Below are 22,514 nucleotides of genomic sequence, written 5' to 3'. Positions count from 1 at the left end.
CTCCTGCCAGCTCAGCGAACCCCAGCCAGGCCGCCGACAACCTCACGAAGTGGATCAGCATCTGCGCGGACGAGCTCGCTCCGCTGAGGACCCCGCCCAGCAGACCCGGCAGCAAGAAAGCCCCGTGGTTCACCGACGAACTCAAGAGCTCCAAGAAGAACTGCCGAGCCCTCGAGAAAGTCTGGAGAAGGGAACCCACACCGGACAACAGGACCACCTTCAAGCTGGCCACCCGGACGCACCACCAGCTGATCCGCGCCGCCAAGAAAACTGCATTCAAGGACCGGCTGGACAACAACGCACACAACTGCAAGGAACTCTTCAACATCGTGAAAGAGCTATCCAACCCCAGCGCAGGAAACAACGACATCACCACATCGCAAGACCTCTGCAACTCCCTCACTTCATACTTCCACAACAAGATCACGGACATACACAACAGCTTCATCAACCAACCAACGCACACCAAGACCGAACAACCACCCCCCACCACCACCCTCCACGCCTGGACCCCGATCAGCACCGAAGACACCATCCGCACGATGAACTCCATCCACTCCGGATCACCGACCGACCCCTGCCCTCACCACGTCTTCAACAAGGCCGACGCTGTCATCGCACCCCACCTGCGAGACATCATCAACACATCCTTCGACACCGCCACCTTCCATGAGAGCTGGAAGCACGCCGAACTCAGCGCTCTACTCAAGAAACCCACAGCGGACCCCACCGAACTCAAGAATTACCGTCCCATCTCGCTCCTCCCGTTTCCAGCCAAAGTCATCGAGAAGACCGTCAACAAGCAGATGGCCGCGTTCCTCGAGACGAATGGATCCCTCGACCCCTCACAGTCCGGCTTCCGAGCCAATCACAGCACCGAGACCGCCCTCATCGCCACCACCGATGACATCCGAGCCCTGATGGACAACGGAGAAACAGTGGCCCTCATCCTCCTAGACCTCTCCGCGGCATTCGACACTGTCTGCCACCGCACCCTAGTACAGCGCCTCAGCAACGTCGGAATCCAGGACAAGGCGCTGGAATGGATCATCTCCTTCCTCAACGGAAGAACACAGAGAGTCCGCCTACCACCGTACAAGTCAGAGGCCACCGAAGCCATCTGCGGCGTCCCCCAAGGATCCTCACTGAGCCCCACCCTCTTCAACGTCTACATGAGCCCCCTCGCGGCCATGGCACGCCAACACAACCTCAGCATAATCTCCTACGCCGACGACACCCAGCTGATCCTCTCCCTGACCAACGACCCCGCCGCCGCCAGAGCCAACCTGCACGAAGGGATGAAAGAGGTAGCCGAGTGGATGACGACCAGCCGCCTGAAACTGAACTCGGACAAGACGGAGGTCCTCATCCTGGGCTCTTCACCCTCCGCCTGGGACGACTCCTGGTGGCCTCCCGCCCTGGGCACCGCACCCAAACCGACAGACCATGCACGCAACCTGGGCTTCATCCTGGACTCCTCCCTCTCCATGACCAGGCAAGTCAACAACGTCTCCTCGGCGTGCTTCAACATCCTACGCATGCTACGGAAGATCTTCTGGTGGATCCCCACCGAGACCAGGAAGACCGTCACCCAGGCCCTCGTCACTAGCCGACTGGACTACGGCAACGCCCTCTACGCCGGTACCACCGCCAAGCTCCAGAAGAGACTCCAGCGGATCCAGAACGCCTCAGCCAGCCTCATCCTCGACATCCCACGAACCAGCCACATCTCCGGACATCTGAGAGACCTTCACTGGCTCCCCGTCAACAAAAGAATCACCTTCCGCCTCCTCACCCACGCACACAAAGCCCTACACGACCAAGGCCCGAGCTACCTCAACAGCCGAATCAACTTCTACGCTCCCAAACGCCACCTCCGATCAGCCAACCACGCCCTCGCCGCCGTCCCCCGCATCCGAAGAGCGACTACAGGAGGAAGGTCCTTCTCCTACCTGGCCGCCAAGACCTGGAACTCCCTCCCGACCGACCTGCGCCTGACCCAAGACCACCTCTCCTTCAGGAAGAAGCTGAAGACCTGGCTGTTCGAGCAGTAGCAGCACCCCCCCCACCCCCAGCGCCTTGAGACCCCACGGGTATGTAGTGCGCTCTATAAATGTCAGTGATTGATTGATTGATTGACCATGCATGAATTTACAACGAAAAGCGCTGTAAAAGTATACTTGGTAAAGGAATATTCGTGGTAAAGGTTATGCGTGGGAAAGGCATTCCATTGTAACGCATGCGTGGAAAAGGCATGCGTTACAACGGAATGCATTGTAACATCATACAACCTGTAAATGATGTTGTGCAATATCTTCAGGGTTGTAACCATGACTCTCCGAAGCTGGGAGGGGTGTCAGTACCAGCATTACTCTTTGCCGATGACACAATCCCAATCTCAAACACCTTAGGGTCTACAAAACCTCCTAGACAGTTTTAATTACTATTGTATGTTAAAAGGCAGGCCTTGAAATAAACTCAAATAAAACTAAATATATAGCCATAAATCCACAGAAATCCTTCAAGAAAAACATCTTTGTCCAAAAACAAAAAAACTGAATATGTGGCCAATTTCAATTATCTGGGTATCACGTTATATACGTAATTGTCATGGAAGCCACAAATTCAAAAATGTAAGGTTGTTTTGCAGTAAAATTCCATGGCAATTGTGAAAAAACAACAGTATAGTACATCAAAGGCAGTGCCACCCACCCTAGAAACCTACAAGTACAGTGCTCAATCCGCAACCCTTTATGCCACAGAACTTTGGTGTCTAGCAGTCAGAACATGCTTGCTAGGGAGGAACACACATTTAAAGAATGTTACTACAACTACCAGTGTGTACATCTAGGATTCCCATTTTTCAAGATTTAAACATTAGGCAAATTGAACATCAAGCCGCAATAAGACCCATGTTGTTCTGAGTCTGTTTGTGTCCCATGGGTCCGATATGTTCGAAACTGGTTTTATAAATTAGGCCTAAATAGCTTTTGGGAGGCCCCCATTCACTAACACACTTGTCAAAACAGCTTTGAATAATACTTATTGGATGTACATAGAAAATAGTATAAAGCACTCCCCAAAAGTTTAAGTTGGAGTTTCCATCTATAAAACAAACTTCTGCCTTTGAGGTATCCCTGGATGAAATACAAACCCCATTGGCCAAGTCATTATACATGAAGTTCTGTTCTGATGTCTTACAGATAAAATGCAACACACCCAAGTGGACTAGTAACAATATCGATGACAGAGAGGTTTTCTGTACCTTTTGTTTTTAGAATGCTGCTGAAAATGACTCAGACATATCTTTTTTGTCCAGTATATGCCATTCTTAGGAGAAAATTGATCTAACCAATCTGTTGTAACATGGGAATTAGGTCATATATAGAAGCATTAAGAATTTTAAAAACTGACACATCCCAGAGACTAGTTTTTAGCCTATGTAGATATCCATTTGCTGTAAACCTAGTACGTAAGGAAAAGGACTTGAAATTTTAACATATATCTTGGTTTGTTTTTCTTACCAATTTAGTACTGCAAATATATATATATATATATATATATATATATATATATATATATATATATATATATATATATATATATATACACACATACATACATACATATACACACACACACACAAGGGGGTGAGGGATACAGGAGGAGCGCAAGGATGGTAAACAAAGAGAACGCTGCGCTCGAACACACAGAAGTAGGGAATGCATCAAAGGAGAATGCAACTGTTATTAACTTGAGTTCTGTGGAGATAACAGAGGATGAGAAAGCAATATTGAGCCTGGGACTATCCTATTGTGACAGCAATGATTTTAATTATCCAAACAGTAGAATGGACCTATATCAATATATACGTAAACTTAGGTTATCGAAAATGCACCCTGGAAAGCATATTAATATCCCTCAACCTGGAAGACAGACAACGACCTCGAAAAATGATATCAATATTCTAAGTGTCAATGATATTCCGGCACTGCAAGACATGATAATCTTACAGTTTCAGCGGAAAATGAGGAAATTATACAATTGGAATCTAGCTTGGAAGCAAGTGATCATACACCTTCAGTGATTATACACCTTCAGAGCACCGTCCAGGTTTTTACCTCAAACTATTAAGGATAACCTGGACATCTTTGGAGAAAATGTAACTAGGGACCTAAAAAAATTATATATGTCAGAAAATATGAAGAAGCATAAAATGGATCCCAGGAAAGCTTTATTTCACAAGACAGTGAAGAAACTACAAGAGGAAGATGGACTCCTTATCAAACCTTCTGATGAAGGAGGAAATGTTTTGTGGGGGAGGGAGCAGTATAAGAAGGAAGCTCTGAATCAATTGCAGGATTGTAATTGTTATAGTAAAATCAATCTTAAAGAATATGATCAAGTAATGATAGACTTCTTTGGAAGGCTAGATACTTGGAGGGATGAGGGACTTCTAAGCTGGGATGAGCACAAATTCATTAAAAGAGAAAAACCGACCATGCCAGTATTTTACATGCTTCCCAACATTCATAAGAACCCAACTAGTCCACCAGGGAGACCAATTATTTCTTCTTGTAATAGTTTATTTGAAAATGTTTCCCGTTAAATAGATTACATTCTCAATCCCATAGCAAGGTCACTTCCCTCATACATCAAAGATTCAACAGATTTTGTTTAATGTATTTTTGACATCCGGTGGGATCATGAGACAATGGTTTTATTGACATTAGACATCTCTACATTGTGCACCAGTATTAGACATGTAGATGGTCTGAGAGCAAGCGAACATTACCTTAACAGAAGACCAACTCGCTTTGCTGCCCAAAACAGAATGATACTGGAACTAATGGAACGGTGCCTCACAAAAAATATATTTTTTGTTTGGCAATGATTACTTCCTACAGGAAAGGGGGACCGCGATGGGCACCTGTTTCACCCGGAGTTATGCCAATCTACATCTTGGCTGGTTGGAAGAACAGGTGCTTGGGCGGTCCCCTGGACCATTGGACTGAACATGTTCTATTGTGGGTGAGATTTATCGATGTCTTCATGCTGTGGCAGGGCACGGAGGCGGAAATCGATATATTTATTGGTGACCTTCATCAAAATACCATTCATTTGGAATTTGTGGGTCAGTATAGTAAAACCTCAATAGACTTCTTAGATGTCAGGATAAGTCCAAGGAACGATAAACTGGAAACAACAGTTTTTTGAAACAAGCATTGAAAATGCAATAGGTCTCGCAGCATTAGAGTTAGTGCTTTTAGAATTGTTTATGGGTTTTTTTGTAAATCTTTAGCATTTTTGTTTCCTGTAGCCAATGCTAAAGAATTACAAATAAAAAAAGCCATAAACAATTCTAAAAGCTCTAACTCAAATGCTCCGAGACCTATTGCACTGTGTGAGGGTGAGGGGTTGAGGGTGAGTGAGGGTGAGTGAGGGTGAGGGTGGGTGAGGGTGGGTGAGGGTGAGTGAGGGTGGGTGAGGGTGAGTGAGGGTGAGTGAGGGTGAGTGAGGGTGAGTGAGGGTGAGTGAGGGGTTGAGGGTGAGTGAGGGTGAGTGAGGGTGAGTGAGGGGTTGAGGGTGAGTGAGGGTGAGTGAGGGTGAGTGAGGGTGAGTGAGGGGTTGAGGGTGAGTGAGGGTGAGTGAGGGTGAGTGAGGGTGAGTGAGGGTGAGTGAGGGGTTGAGGGTGAGTGAGGGTGAGTGAGGGGTTGAGGGTGAGTGAGAGTGAGGGTGAGTGAGGGTGAGGGGTTGAGGGTGGGTGAGGGTGAGGGTGAGGGGTTGAGGGTGAGTGAGGGTGAGTGAGGGTGAGGGGTTGAGGGTGGGTGAGGGTGAGGGTGAGGGGTTGAGGGTGAGTGAGGATGAGTGAGGGTGAGTGAGGGGTTGAGGGTGAGTGAGGGTGAGTGAGGGTGAGTGAGGGGTTGAGGGTGAGTGAGGGTGAGGGTGAGTGAGGGGTTGAGGGTGAGGGGTTGAGGGTGAGGGGTTGAGGGTGAGGGGTTGAGGGTGAGGGGTTGAGGGTGAGGGGTTGAGGGTGAGGGGTTGAGGGTGAGGGGTTGAGGGTGAGGGGTTGAGGGTGAGTGAGTGAGGGTGAGGGGTTGAGGGTGAGTGAGGGTGAGTGAGGGTGAGTGAGGGGTTGAGGGTGAGTGAGGGTGAGTGAGGGTGAGTGAGGGGTTGAGGGTGAGTGAGGGTGAGTGAGGGTGAGTGAGGGTGAGTGAGGGTGAGTGAGGGTGAGTGAGGGTGAGTGAGGGGTTGAGGGTGAGTGAGGGTGAGTGAGGGTGAGTGAGGGTGAGTGAGGGTGAGTGAGGGGTTGAGGGTGAGTGAGGGTGAGTGAGGGTGAGTGAGGGTGAGTGAGGGTGAGTGAGGGTGAGTGAGGGTGAGTGAGGGTGAGTGAGGGGTTGAGGGTGAGTGAGAGTGAGGGTGAGTGAGGGTGAGGGGTTGAGGGTGGGTGAGGGTGAGGGTGAGGGGTTGAGGGTGAGTGAGGGTGAGTGAGGGTGAGGGGTTGAGGGTGGGTGAGGGTGAGGGGTTGAGGGTGAGGGGTTGAGGGTGAGTGAGGATGAGTGAGGGTGAGTGAGGGGTTGAGGGTGAGTGAGGGGTTGAGGGTGAGTGAGGGTGAGTGAGGGTGAGTGAGGGGTTGAGGGTGAGTGAGGGGTTGAGGGTGAGTGAGGGTGAGTGAGGGTGAGGGGTTGAGGGTGAGGGGTTGAGGGTGAGGGGTTGAGGGTGAGGGGTTGAGGGTGAGGGGTTGAGGGTGAGGGGTTGAGGGTGAGGGGTTGAGGGTGAGGGGTTGAGGGTGAGGGGTTGAGGGTGAGGGGTTGAGGGTGAGGGGTTGAGGGTGAGGGGTTGAGGGTGAGGGGTTGAGGGTGAGTGAGTGAGGGTGAGGGGTTGAGGGTGAGTGAGGGTGAGTGAGGGTGAGTGAGGGGTTGAGGGTGAGTGAGGGTGAGTGAGGGTGAGTGAGGGTGAGTGAGGGTGAGTGAGGGTGAGTGAGGGTGAGTGAGGGTGAGTGAGGGGTTGAGGGTGAGTGAGGGTGAGTGAGGGTGAGTGAGGGTGAGTGAGGGTGAGTGAGGGGTTGAGGGTGAGTGAGGGTGAGTGAGGGTGAGTGAGGGTGAGTGAGGGTGAGTGAGGGTGAGTGAGGGGTTGAGGGTGAGTGAGAGTGAGGGTGAGTGAGGGTGAGGGGTTGAGGGTGGGTGAGGGTGAGGGTGAGGGGTTGAGGGTGAGTGAGGGTGAGTGAGGGTGAGGGGTTGAGGGTGGGTGAGGGTGAGGGTGAGGGGTTGAGGGTGAGTGAGGATGAGTGAGGGTGAGTGAGGGGTTGAGGGTGAGTGAGGGTGAGTGAGGGTGAGTGAGGGGTTGAGGGTGAGTGAGGGTGAGTGAGGGTGAGGGTGAGTGAGGGGTTGAGGGTGAGGGGTTGAGGGTGAGGGGTTGAGGGTGAGGGGTTGAGGGTGAGGGGTTGAGGGTGAGGGGTTGAGGGTGAGGGGTTGAGGGTGAGTGAGTGAGGGTGAGGGGTTGAGGGTGAGTGAGGGTGAGGGGTTGAGGGAGGGTGAGGGGTTGAGGGTGAGGGGTTGAGGGGTTGAGGGGTTGAGGGTGAGTGAGGGGTTGAGGGTGAGTGAGGGGTTGAGGGGGAGGGGTCGAGGGGGAGGGGTTGAGGGTGAGTGAGGGTGAGTGAGTGAGAGTGAGGGGTTGAGGGTGAGTGAGGGTGAGGGGTTGAGGGTGGGTGAGTGAGGGTGAGGGTTTGAGGGTGAGGGGTTGAGGGTGAGGGGTTGAGGGTGAGGGGTTGAGGGTGAGGGGTTGAGGGTGAGGGGTTGAGGGTGAGTGAGGTTGAGGGTGGTTGAGTGAGGATGAGTGAGAGTGAGGGTTAGTGAGGGGTTGAGGGTAAGGGGTTGAGGGTGAGTGAGTGAGGGTGAGGGGTTGAGGGTGAGTGAGGGTGAGTGAGAGTGAGGGGTTGAGGGTGAGTGAGGATGAGTGAGAGTGAGGGTGAGTGAGGGTGAGTGAGGATGAGTGAGAGTGAGGGTGAGTGAGGGGTTGAGGGTGAGGGGTTGAGGGTGAGGGGTTGAGGGTGAGGGGTTGAGGGTGAGGGGTTGAGGGTGAGGGTGAGTGAGGGTGAGTGAGGGTGAGTGAGGGTGAGTGAGGGTGAGTGAGGGTGAGTGAGGGTGAGTGAGGGTGAGTGAGGGGTTGAGGGTGAGGGGGTGAGGGTGAGTGAGGGTGAGTGAGGGTGAGGGTGAGGGGTTGAGGGGGAGGGGTCGAGGGGGAGGGGTTGAGGGTGAGTGAGGGTGAGTGAGTGAGGGTGAGGGGTTGAGGGTGAGTGAGTGAGGGTGAGGGGTTGAGGGTGGGTGAGTGAGGGTGAGGGTTTGAGGGTGAGGGGTGTCCCCAAACAGAAAGTTCCAAACTTTGCCATTGGCATATTCTAAACCTCACTCTTAAACATTACATACCAACAGTCACTATGCAATGCTGAACAAACCCGGCAATTGGTGAAAACGGCCAACTTTCAAAATCTAGAAAAGTTAATGCCTTGTAACAATTTTGTAAAACCCCGGTCAAAATCGCCCAGAAAACCCTGAATAAAAAATAAAACTGACAACTAAATAGATTCCTACTTGCCTCCCTACTGGGTCCATAGACTGACACCAAAGGACATCATCAGAAATAATAGTGACAGTACATCAACGAGTCACACTTAACCAGCTGCCGAGGGTACTGGCATCTTGGTCCTAAGAATCCTTTCATTTACCAATCTTAAAACGGAGGGAACAGTCCAGTTATCCACTAACAAGCATTTGTCACAAACCTGATCAAACGACCGATCTCCGGCAAATCAGCGCCAACAACTAACACGCCTATATTGAAGTCAAATAAAATCCCATTCTGCTCGAATTCTCAGTAAGTTTGCTGCTAGCAGCCAGTAGCACATTAAGGCCTTTTTAGTTTGAGGAGTTGTACACAATGTTGTTCATTTTTTGGTTGAGCACTGCACTGCAGGCAACTCAACCCGAGCATGTCGGGATTTGGGACCCGCTGAGAGGATTCGGGAAGCCAGCACCGGAGCGGAGCACGAGGGCCTGCGTCTGTCAGCAGTGATGGCGGATTAGAGACTGATTGCTGCAGGGGGGGGCACTCGCGGGAGGCACGCTATTAAACTGAGTCTAAGACCATATAATTGTTTCTGTGCTGAGCACAGGCGCCGGCATCATCTATGGAGTGAGCGAGGAGAGGGAGAAAGGCGGGAAAAAAGAAGGAAAACCTGTGACGCGAGGCACGGGGTAAGCAAGAAGAGGGAGGAAGCACAGGAGAGATATGGTGGAAGCAAAAGGATAATAGGGAAAAGGAGAAGCCAAGGAGACATGAAGCAGAGGCGAGAGGGGAAGCGCAGGGCAGAGGGGAGGGGGAGGTAAAACAAGGTGAGCTGAAATGAAGCAAAAGAAAGAGGAATTAAATGAGGAGAAGAAGGAACTGAGTAGAGAGAAAGAAAAAGCATTGTCGAGGCTTTCCAGGCCAGATAAGAAGTAGAATAAACGTGAATGGGGGGAGGAGGGAGGAGAAATGCGTCTCGGCCGGAGCAGGGGGGGGAGCAGGGAGAGCGGGCTTTGGAATGTAATTGACACAGCCGGCCGGTCGTGAAACTGAAAGCATGGCCGGCCGGCCGTGAAAGCCTTTGATGCGGCAGGGGAAATGCGAGACGGCGGGAAGGGGAGGGGGCGGAGCGGGTAAACAAAGACGGACGTGCACGCGCTTTTAAGCTCAATGCGCATGCGCATTGAGCTTAAAAGTCACGGGCACTGCAAGGAATCGCCACGATTCCTTGCAGTGTGGATAAAGAGTTGATAAGCCCCCATAGTCTCGCTTGCTCGATGCGCATGCGCATCGACAGGCGAGCCCTAAAAAGCACTGCGGGTAATTCCGTTCTCCATGCGGACAGCGCTCATCCTGCTGCATTAATTAGAAGTATCCCCTTTGGGGAGTACTACAGAGCAAGGAGAACATGCAGCAGTGAGGAAGAATTTGACAAAATTGAAAAGAGATGACCTGCAGGTTCATTGAAAGAGGGTACAAACCAGGCATTCTAAAAGGAGCTGCTTGTAAAGCGACAAAAGATTTTGTTTGACCATAGAGAACTAAAAAACAACAGGAACTAAATAAAATCCAGGCGAATAAGATCAACTCTAGATTTATAACTCCGCACAATGTAAAAGATAAAGAAATAAGATCCATTTTAAAAAAACACTGGTATCTCAAAGAATCCCGAAATCACCTATAGAAAATCTAAATCATTAAAAGATTTGATTGTTAGTAGTGAATTCGTGGAGAGAAAGAAAAGTTCATCTAATTGGTTAAAACCGAAACCTGGTTTTAAGAAATGCACTAATTGCAAGGCATGTAACCATGGTATGAATCGAACTAGCCTCAAAACATTTTTTAATAAAACCATCACCATTAGGAGCCCCATAACATGCAAAAGCAGTTTTGTTGTTTATTTGCTACAATGTTCATGCCCAAAAATGTACATAGGTAGCACGATTCTACCTGTTCATCAAAGAATTCTGCAACACAGGCGAGCAATTGTCAATCAGGACAGAACATATCCCGTCGCAAGACATTTTGAGTCCCATCACCTGAGTAACCCTGAGAGTCTGCAATATACTTGTATAGCAGAAGTCCCCAAGAAAAAGAGAGGGGGGGACAGGGAAACATATTTTATTCTGGATTTAAATTGTAAAGAACAATTAGGGCTCAATGTCGATGAGGATTTATATACAAGTCTGCCTTGAAACAATTAGAAGAGGATAATAATGAAATCTGAAATGAAAATCTGCACTAATAACCATGAACTGTTTGTGTTTTTAACCAGATATGTATATTTTTTGCACTTAAATAGAGGTAGTGAATTGAGTTGATATATACATTATATGGACCAGCATATTATATATATTCTTGCACTTTAGAGATCGTTATGTATTTTGCACTTCATGATGGAAGAGCATTTTTTAGTACGGAAGAGAATCAAATAAGTATATTTGTACAGAGTGGTATATTTACTATAAGAGAGTTGATTACAGTTCACTAAAGCACTTTCACTTTATTTTTTGAGTACTGTAGTAAACATGCTTACATTGAGAAAATAATCAAAGTTTACATAAGCACTAGCACTTTATTATGTACTTAGGTCGATATAAGCATAAGCTGCTTCTTCGCATATTATGAATTTTCCATTTTTATGGAGTTTCTATTGTGTAAAAGGTTGTTGCTTTCCCCGTACTGAATTTCTGCACTTTAGATGCAAATTAGAAAATATTGTGCTAGCAATGGAAATGCTTCCTCAGAAAGACAACGCCACTTGGTGCCATACGCGTTTCGGTGAAATACCTTGTTCACTGGCATGGCGTATGTGATGAAAGGAACAGCGGGCTGTGCTTCACTCATGTCTTATAAATTGGTCAATCCCGCCCCAATGAGCGTGTGGCAGCCGAGCACTACGGTTGTTGTAGTCCCGGTAAGTATTTAAAGTACCAAATGGTGCTGCTGTGCCTTATTCATCACCTCATAATATTCCATCCGGCCGCTTTGTCCGCCACACGCCCAGTTTGCTGTTTTCTTTATGTGGCACTGAACAGGTAAGTCGCTCCTTACAGTGCCTCTAGGGTCGAAGCACACGGACCCACAATGCTGTGGTGGGGTAGTTTCCGTGGCCAGAGCAAGCCACTAAATATTCCAAATTTAACTGCTCACACAATTTGGAAACACCACACTCGACGTCAAGATTTCACCTTTATTCGGCTCACAACAGACAAACTGGAAATACTTCCTCAGCAAGTCAACGCCACTTGGTGCCATACGCGTTTCGGCGAAATACCTTGTTCACTAGCATTTGGAACTTTAAATACTTACAACAACCCTAGTGATTGGCTGCCACACGCCCATTGGGGCGGGATTGACCAATTTTAAAGACATGAGTGAAGGACAGCCCGCTGTTCCTTTCATCACATACGCCATGCCAGTGAACAAGGTATTTCCCCGAAACTCGTATGGCACCAAGTGGCGTTGACTCGCTGAGGAAGCATTTCTATTTTGTCTGTTGTGTGCCGAATAAAGAAGGTGAAATCTTGACGTGGAGTGTGGTGTTTCCAAATTATGTGAGCAGTTACATTTGGTATATATATATATATATATATATATATATATATATATATATATATATATATATATATATATATATATATATATCACGTAATCTTCAGACCTCCACATGCAAGCGGCGAAAGAAGAGGCAGACACAATATATATATATGTAGCTTTTGTTCTCTCTCTTTTTTAGTAGAAAGTGAATGATGTGTTTGTTGCACTTCGCCATTTTCATCAACCGAATATGCATCCTACCTATTATGCCAGAAAGTGAATATTGTGGTTGTTGCATTTTCACCCTGCTAATGTTATGGTTTAAATTTGCACTTTATCTATAACCGAATTGGCATTGAAGTATTATCTTTGGATGTATCTTGGACTGATAATCATTTTATATATGATAGCATATGTAAATTTATTTACCTTATTTGACATGTTTTAGACATATAATTTGTATCAGACAACACAGAGCTGCAATTGGATGAAAATTCTTGGGCATGGATTGCAGGATCACTAAACAGGAATAAGTCGGGCAAGGACCTGAAACTGCTTTTTTAGCGATCATCAAAAAATAGTGTACTGGAATGTCGTAGGAAAGACTGCCGAAAAGATGTCTCTTCTATAGGAAAATTCACTGTCTATTGTATTATTGAAAGAAATGTGGTCCTTTGCGACTTGTTCTCAAAAAGATTATTTTGCGTTTGTCATCGCAGCAGAGGCCTCTAAAAGAGGCCATTCAAAAGCAGGCCTAGCAATTCTTCTAAGATAGGAAATCGATTGGGACCCGGAGGTAATTGAGCTCTCTCTCCCAAGTGTGCAATGCATCAGTATCAAGTGCCGGAAAGAAAGAACAGAGTCTTTTTCAAGTGTTTTACTTTTTCATGCTTACTTTCCACCTGGAACCTCAAATGCCCTTCTCTTGATAAAAGCATTCAAGGAAATTGAATTAATCCTAGAAGCAAGGGGGCATCCCCCGATGATAATAGCGGGGGATTTCGATGGAAAATCTACAATGTTCTATTCAATAATAGGGGGAAATCTCCTCAAGAAATTGCATGCTCAATTCCAACTCCTGTTTTCCCCTATAAGATAAAAGCAGATAAACGGGGGGGAAATGCTTCTTTCACACATTGATGCAATTAATGGTGTTATCTTAAACGGGAGAATTAATGGAGATACTACAGCGGCATACACAAGATTGGGTACCTTTAAGTCCTCAATTTTAGTTTATTTTATCTGTAATTTAGACTTGTTAGCGAAGGTCCAATCACTATCCATTCAATACACATGAGTGACCACGCATATCTAACTACAGTAATAGTTGTTTCCACACAATCTACCACTCCGTGGTCCTTATGCACCCTAGAAGGAAGGGCAGTTATAAATTAAAAAACAGGAAGGATCCACTGGAAATCTAAAGCAATTAACAAAATAAACTATTTAATCTCCCAGTCACTGCTAGCTTCAGCAAATAGAGAAGGGAATCCCATAACCAGATTTGAAGACACTATACAGTCTGTAGTAGCCTCTCTTCAGGTAACTATAATAAGGTGAGAAAATGTCAACATTTTTCAAAAAGGAATACAAGCTAATAAATATTCACGACAATTAAATAAATTTATCAGGACTCAATTTCGATCTTTTAATGCTGGAAGACAAGGAAAAATAAAGAAATTGAAAACCTCCATCAACGGAAAAAAGAGAGACAAGCAAGCTCAAAGAGATAGAATCTGGGTTGACATCCAAACTTCAGTAAAACACAGAAATAATAAAACAATCTGGACAATAATATCTGCACAAATGGGAATTTAAAACTGAGTTCAAGCTACACCAGTACCATCACTGACTGGAAAAAGCATATTCTTAGGCTCTATAAATCAAACCCCAAAAATCTGTTTTTTTCTAAACAGTGTCCCAGCCAGAAGAGTCAATGTGAGCTGTACCTGATGAAAATCTCAGCTTCACAAATCTCAGCTTTTATAACCTCTGCTAGGTCATCTGCAGCGATGGGACAGGACAAAATCGCTATTAAAGTTTTACGAAAAAATGCCGACGATTGGAGTAAATTTCTAGCCCCACTCTTCCAATATTGTCTGGAGAGTGGGGAAATACAAAAATCTTGGCGGGGGAGTGTAGTGGTCCATCTCTTTAAAAAAGGTTTAAGAACGAACCCAGCTAATTAAAGACAAATTGCTCTCCTTGACGCCTCTGAGAAGATTTTTGCAGCCTGCATTCTGGAGCATCTAAAAGACTGTGCTTTTTCGAATAATGTGATCCCCACAACACAGGCCGGATTTCACCCAGAACATTCAACGTTGGATAACATCGCTGTTCTTCAGACAGTTCTTGGTAAATGTTACGTTAAATGCTCAAATTCAATATTGTGCTTTTATTGACTTTTCAACTGTTTTTGAAAGCGTAGATAGACCAAATTTAGGGAGAAAATTGGAGGGAATGGGGATTCCTATAGATCTTCTTATAATAATAATCTCCCTCCATACGGCAACATGATGTAGAGTCGAAATGGGGGAGGAAAGGATTTAACGAAACCAATTCCCACGAAGAACGGTCTGAAACAGGGATCCTTAATAGCTCCCTTACTTTTTTCTATCTATATTAATGATTTTCCGTGGCGCTTTTCCCAAATTAAGGTCTACCTCCAAAATTAGCACAGGTCAACATACACTGTTTAATGTATGCTGACGATATAGTCATACTCAACCGTAACCAAATTGTCCTGCTTCGAACATTTTTTGGTTCCAAATATATCCAAAACTAAAGCTCTTCCTTTCAGCGGAAGAAGGAAACCTCTATCTTTTACATGGTCATTGTGAGGTAACCCTATCGAGACAGTGAAAGTCTATTTGGGCCGCATCTTTAAGCATAATCTACAAGAGACAGCCCATCTCGAACATCTACGGTGGAAGGCAGAATCCTATGGCAGGGCTTTAAAGAGATTTTACCACTGTACAGGAAATAGACATTTTACATTTTTATTGGAGGTTTTTGGGATGAAAATCCCATTTATCTTATGCCATGGAATATACACAAATTAAAACATGGCAACAAATAAAAATAAAGGAAGGAATTATCCTTCGAAAATTGTAAAACTATCCCATTCCGTCCCAGTTCAAGCTCTTAGTCTTGAGTTATCCCTTACGGGAATATTCGCCCGAGTAATCGCCAACATTATAAGGTGGGCGTATAAACTTTTACACGCAGCACCAGATACTTTAAGACATACGCTAAAACTGGAGACTTTTAGAGAGGAAGCGCGTTGGTATACTTTTAATAGGAATCTGCCAAAAGTCCTTGAGGTATCACAATGCACTGTAGCACTTTTAAAGGTTTGGTCTCCAGCGCATCGGAAGCGCTTTCTAAAAGATATGGCCCCGAGAATTCGCTATGAAAGGGATAAAGGATACTGCATCTAACTAAAGCACTATAAAAATTTTGCAGAAAACATAGCAATTAAAACCCCTGCTCCTTACTTACGGTTTCAGTTAGAGCAGGGGGTAAGACGTTGTATCCTATTACGCCTGGGTACTCTCCCAATAACAACATTCACAGCTAGATAGAATGGCACAAATAACTCTAAATATTTAACAACAAGGGGTGGTGATGGACAGAGTTTCTGAATTAAGCAGAATACTCTCACCCAGTCAAGAAATCAGGGCTAGATCCAACACCGTTTTTTAGCTCACTGCACCATCCCAGCTCAGAACCTGGCTATATGCAAATTAGTCTGTTCCTGTCCCAGTGCATGATGGGAACAGGGCAAACCAAACTACCAAGCCAAATAACTCTAAAGGCATATGTGATCTGTGCAAAGGTGGACAACAAGATTTGCATCATATTTTATTAATTTGTCCTAACCAGTGATTGGTAGAGGCCCGACGTCAATATATACTGCCAATTCTCTCAAGACAGAATGCTATTTTAGCTCAAGATTTAATCATGTGTTTTTCTCCCGCGAATGAATTTGTTTGTCATAACTTGTATACATTTTTTTTTAAGTTATTTTAAAGGAAAAGCGTAAAATCTTAACTTTTTTATTAGGTGCATGTTGTACATGCAGATCAGACAAAGTTACTACCTATTCATCTTATAAAGTGTTTTAAAAGTTTTATTATTATTATAATCTAACAATACTAATTTTATGTATCTGTATGTTTCTCAATCAAATAAATAGTTAAGTGAGAGAAATCTTACACACTACAACATATGATGATTGTATCTTTTATGGTTTGTCAAACTGAATAAAGATATCTACTACTACTAAAACTACAGAACAAGCAGTTTTATGAAGCAACCTGTCCCATGGGCAAGTAGATAATTATATTAAATTCCACACCCTCGATTGTGTAAATTCTGGATCTGGACACATATACCCAAGAACTTGGGGGACTTCAAACTCTGGGTACATTCTCTAAGCCTCCAGAAGATGTCAGAACTGGTCCAAAAACTAGAATCCCTGGGCTTCAAGCAACTGATTAAGGTACATGCCTATGAGGCAGACTACTCACTGAACTTGCATTTATTAACACCAAAGACCCAAATGTGGAGACCAGAGCCTTTACAGATCACTTCCTGATCACAGGTCTACAATATCTGGTTGCAACCACACTAAAATTAAACCTTTCCACATGTATAACTTAGAAAGGCTCTGGCACAAAAGAAAGGTCCTACCAGCAAGAGCCAACAAGATTACTATCCCCAAGAACCTCCCACATCTCCCAACAACTATTAGTTCAGACACTTCTTGAATTTCGAAACTGCAAAAAAAAAATCACAAACTCACAGTTTCCCCTAATTAAACTCAGAAAAAGAAAATATGTGGAGAAGATTGCCAGTAACAGTTTCAACTTAGAGTTAGGGGATTCAAATAGATTATGTCCCCCAAATTATTATTATTTTTAAACAAAAAAAGTGGGAATTTTATAAAACGTTAAGCGAAGTAACTGAATGAAAATAATTAAATAAGTGATGCTGTCACCTCAAACTAGCATTGAGAGAACATTACCTTTCATTGAGACTAATATATTCAAAATACAAGCTAGCATTTCTAAAACTGAACGTCCCATTTACATTTCTTTTATCACACTGAGCATTAAACAAATGTTCAAAGCTGCACATTAGTTGAAAGCATCAAATAATGCAGTTGATCCTCGGTCAGCTCTCAGAATGAAACAAACCATGAACAACTACAGATTGGTGGTCAATCTACCTTCCTGGAGAAAGCCCTGGAAAATTATGATGAGAAAAAAAACTCAAACAATTCACTGAAAATAACCTTCCTAATGAATGTCAATCAGGCTTTAGGCAGGCGTGCACCACCAGGAACGCAATGCTTTAAAGTGTTTTGTTGATGTTCCCCATAAACTCAAGAAAGGAAACCCCTTCTCTTCTTGCTTTCCTAGATCTTCCGGCTACATTTCACAGACAACCATTTCACTCTTTTACAAATCCATGATAAAAGAAGTGGCTTCAGAATAAAGGTCCTCAATTAATTGACTGGATAACTACCAAAATGTCAAACTCACACACCAACCCATCACATATTCAACAGGATGTACCCCAATGCTTTATTATCCATGCCACCCTCATCTATTTACACATAGAATCTGTTCTCAAGTACTGAAACGTCTCTTAACACTTGGGCACTGATGACAAGCAACTGCAATGTAATACAGCCTCCCAGGATGACATCACTGCCCGCCCTAAGATTTTCAAGTAAATTCAGCCCTGTGTGACCATTCATCACCTCAAAATAAACCTGAAGAAAATGAATGTCTCCACCCAACTATTCGACCACAGTACAAGCATGGCTGAACAATCCATGTCCTAGACTTCAAAACGAAACTCAAGCTACTGCTAAGGTACCACACCACACTGAACCAACTAGGGCCTAGATATTATTCAGAATGATTGCTGCAACATTGCCTGTCAGAGCCTCATTAGAAGTCATCACAAAATTACATCTTCAAAATGAAGCAAACATATTTCTGCCCACATCTTAAGACTTAAGACACCTCATTGGCTCTGAAAGATGGCCTATCGCTTCCAGTGGCATAGAGAATATAATTCAAACTTCCTGTACCACACTCAAAGTACAGAAGGTTCTTTACCCCAAATATTTACAGGATTAATTTCCATTCTTCACACCCAACCGTAACCTGAGCTCAAGCAGGGCAAGCTTTATTAATAAAGAAAAATTCAATGATAAAAAGCATGGAGATAAGTCTCGCACACAAAAATGGAACCCGCTGTGTGCTCACCGCAGGAATATTCCCAGCCTCGCTGTGATAGATAAACGTACGCAAACAAGTATGTTGAAAGACGTGTACATGTACAAGCTACCAGGGCTTCTGCTCCCGTGAGAAACATCAGTGGCAAATCTCACAATTGAGTAACCTCTAGTGTTCACCTCACAGATAAAGAAGGGGTAATGGCTTCACAAACTCGACTCTCAATATCGATACAATATGTATCTGCAACAATCCAAATAATTACACTGCACATGAGGCGCATGTTGACATGCTGCTTCACGATCAGGCCACCCAACAACACAATGTGACAGACCTTCAAGAGCTTCCCAAAAAGTACAAACAATATATGTTCACAAAGTGCCTCTTTTGTAAGTCTCGGAGTTGTCACTGATCCCTGTGTAAATTCCTTGTCGCAACAGGACCCTGCCATTTATCCAGACAGGTTTCTCTACCTCCCCCCCCCCCCCCCTCCCCCCAGCCCACTAGCAAGTTCATCAGCTCCCATCTTTATAAGGCTCCAAGAGCCGAAGGGCAAACTTCGCGGCGCTTGGAACACTAGCCAGAAAGCTAACAGGACCCAAACGAAGACCATATAGACCTGCATGCCTCCAGCCTATAAACTTCTTGCACGGAAGCCATTCTCCTTACACTACCAAAGTCAATGTGGGGGGGGGGGGGCTGCAGTGCTTTAAATGGGCCGGTACTCTGTACAGGCACTTTTCTATTTTGTGAGGGGGTACCTGCAATTCTCAAGAGTGAATTAACACTTAATTGGAGAGTACTGGTACGTCTCAGAAACAAGCAGGTACTCCGATACAGGATACCTGAACTTCTAGGTTTCTTTTTAAAGCACTGGGTACCTGGCCATACTCTTGCCTGGCTGCTCCTTTAATTTCTTTTAGCAGCCAATGGCTGACATCTGATGAAAGATTGTAGACATATTTGGTACCAAAAGAAGCATTGGCGACGCGATCATACTAATTCATTCTTGAAGAAAACATTATTCTTCCTCTTAAAAGCTGTAAAATATGCACACCTAGATTGAAAGGGGGGGGGGGACTCGGTTGTGTTACGTGTTGGTTCCAGTGTTAGCGAGGTTAAAAAAAAAAAGGTCTAAACTAATATCACCATGCCATGTATTCTACAGTACTGAGGCCTCCTTTAACAAGTGCTCGTTTTCAGGTTAGTTACCATGAATGACAGCACTGCCGATTTAGGTGGAAGACTCCAAAATTTCCATACTGAATTTTAATTTACTTTTGCTTTCTCCCGCGTATATGTTCAGCTACTTCCAAACAAGTTAATGGTAAATTAAGTTCCCTCAATTTTTCCTTCCAACTTTCCTTATCTTTTTCAACATGTTAGAATTCATGTAATTCCACTGAAGTGAACAGGACTTCGCCTTCAATTCTGCCGGTTAGATAAATACAAGCAAACACTGGAAATCAGATGCCCAGAGTCATCTAAGAGATATTCAGTCAATAAAAGAGCCTATACAGGAGCCCCACCGCAAATAAGATTTGTTATTTGTTTGTCCCGTTTCCAAATGATTAAACAGACACACAACTTTGCAAAAGCACACAAAATAACAGTTTCAAACCACAGTGCTGCAGCAAGTAACTGAACTATATATGGATAGAGGATACCTGACAGATATTTGCACTCACCGCACAAGCAGCGGATACAGGCAAAGTAGGCCTTACATAAGAGAGACTGCTGAGGCGAGGAACACAGAAGACGGGCCTGGGATCTACGTACTGGGGAAGCACTCAGTGGCAACTACAAGTTTGGGGAGGGGGGCCTATGCCGGGCTTGAAGCAGCAGTGATCAGGAGCAGCGGTAGGGCGGGACCATAGGAAGTGATGCGGTAGAGTCCGGGTGGCTCTCGGATGAGAATTGCGCTGCATAAACAGGTCGGACTGTCGGAAAGGCGGGTCTAACTTGTAGGTGACCAATCAGAGTTTGAGCTGGCCTCGGAAGGAGGCGAGTTCTACCAACTGCCCCAGATCTATCCGGGTCGGAGCTCTAGAAGGCTAAGTAGCTTGGGGGCCTTTTCTCTCAGACTGCCCACACCGGTGTTAATCTCTGTGGACCCCTCTAAAGAAAGACGTGAGACCTGCAGTAGCTAAAAACCTTGTCGGGGATATCGGTATTCACCAGAACCCAAAAGAACATTTTATCACAAGCATGTGCTCACACCCCCTGCCAATTCCAAGCCAGGGAACTGTCCAACACCTCAAAGGCAATAAACAACGTGCAAGAAGTCTCACAACCAATCACAGGAAGAGACTGCCCAACCAATCGAAGTTTACCACACTTTTCTAACCACGAATAAAATATACTTAACGTCTATCTGATTCGTTGATGGCTTCGCTCGCGTGAATCTTGCAAGCGCTTGTTGTAATCAACTTGCATTCTTGTCATGCGCTTCTGCCAGCGCGTGACAGCGCTCTCGAGCTACACGCTACAACCACGAGTCAACATTAAAATGTCAGATTAAAGAAGTGTAATAATTGCAGGGAACAGTGGGGTCGGTATTAAAGAATAAAAAACATTCTGAAATGCATCAAGATATGTTCGGCCGGTCAACTTTGGGAAACAGACAATGAATTAATTCGGTAGCAAGGTGAAAATGAGAGATGACGCATTTCTGAAAATGTAAGTCTCCCAAGTGTGTTGTTTTTGGTGAGATTCAGGGTCCCTCAGGGTCTCAGACCTGTTAGGTATTTAGGGATGAATGAAGATTCCACAGAGTGGGTGCAATTGGCAAGTTGTGCTGATTTTTAGCTCGAGGAACTTGTTCTGCGCTGTAGGGTTCTGCTTAGATTTTCAACATTTGTAAATGAGTAGAAAATCATGATTTTAATAAAGGCGCATAGGCTAATATTATGCATTACCTTTTATTACCACTCAGACAGCAGCAACACATAAATAGAATCAGAACACATAAAAACTTCTAGAACTCTGAACATGCATATCCACTTAGAACCTGCAGCCATCTTCCTCTTTTGGACGCTGCAAACCACAGATAATCAAAACCAAAGTCTCTTCTCGAACAAATGAAAATCTTCTTTCTTTCCAGGACACCAACTTTCCAAAACTTCAACTCCAAACAAACAAATCTTCTTTATCCTGAATAAGATAAACAAATAAAAACATTAAATACTGGGCAGGAAAATAGCGGAGGGATAATATTAGCCTCTGCGCCTTTATTAAAATCATGATTTTCTACTCATTTACAAATGCTGAAAATCAGCATTTTACATCAAGGCCCGGAGGCCAATATTATGCATGTTCAAAGTTCATCAACAACACTTGTCAAAACATTTTCCACTGGTTTAAAATAAAATCTCTTAAATGTTGATTCACAACTCCAGTCCGCACCTTTCATAATTCCACTCAAACTAAATCCTCTCATATAAGCCTTGCTAGCCATAGCCCCCCTCACAGAATGTGCTCCATAAAACACTAGTATCAATTCCTGATTTCAACAACACTTCTCTCACCCATCTTGCCAAGGTAGCAGAAGAAACCGCCTTAAAAGGCCTCCTTAACGAAATCATCAGCTGAGAACATTGCCTCTTCCATGAGTCCTTTTCTCATACTCTTTTAAACAATGTACAACACACACATGTTTATTTTCATCAAATTGAGGATAAAAAATAGTCCTAGACATAGTCTTAGTCCTCTTTCTTAACTCAAAACAAACTCCTTCTGGTTGAAAAAACCTAGAATCCACCTCCAAAGCTTTAATGTCAGACACCCTTCTACAAGAAACTAAACATAAGAGCATAGCTAATTTCCATGACAATACCTTCATACTCAAAGACACATTCTCACCCCAACTATCCAACTCTTTCAAAACTAAAGCAATGTCTCAAAGAACACCATACTTTGCCTTTGGAGGAAGAATCATTCTTACACTCTTAACCAACCTTCTTACCATACAATCCTGCCCAACTGGAACACCTTCCATCAGAATATGCCCTGCAGAAATAGCCGACCTACTAATATTCACTGAATTGTAAGCCAAACCTTTTCCAAACAACTCTGTCAAAAATTCACCACATCTACCAAAGGAGCTGATATGGGATCCAAATTCCTCTCACAACACCAACCAGACCATCTTCTCCA

At 44.7% G+C, this 22,514-nt stretch overlaps 1 protein-coding gene across 1 annotated transcript in view; it reads right to left on the bottom strand.

Moving 5' to 3' along the window:
- LOC147659644 (phosphatidylinositol 4-phosphate 3-kinase C2 domain-containing subunit alpha-like) overlaps nt 1-20,232 on the bottom strand; it is a gene marked incomplete at its 3' end in the record, with an annotated part of 452,383 nt that extends 432,151 nt beyond the window's left edge. The window contains exon 1 of the mRNA XM_086951581.1: nt 20,048-20,232. The remainder of the gene's footprint in view (nt 1-20,047) is intronic.
- Between the last annotated feature and the right edge of the window lie 2,282 nt (nt 20,233-22,514).

This window comes from Lissotriton vulgaris, unplaced genomic scaffold (assembly GCF_964263255.1).
Source record: "Lissotriton vulgaris unplaced genomic scaffold, aLisVul1.2 SCAFFOLD_1245, whole genome shotgun sequence".
Lineage (NCBI taxonomy): Eukaryota > Metazoa > Chordata > Amphibia > Caudata > Salamandridae > Lissotriton > Lissotriton vulgaris.
This window is presented reverse-complemented; position numbering and strand designations above follow the sequence as displayed.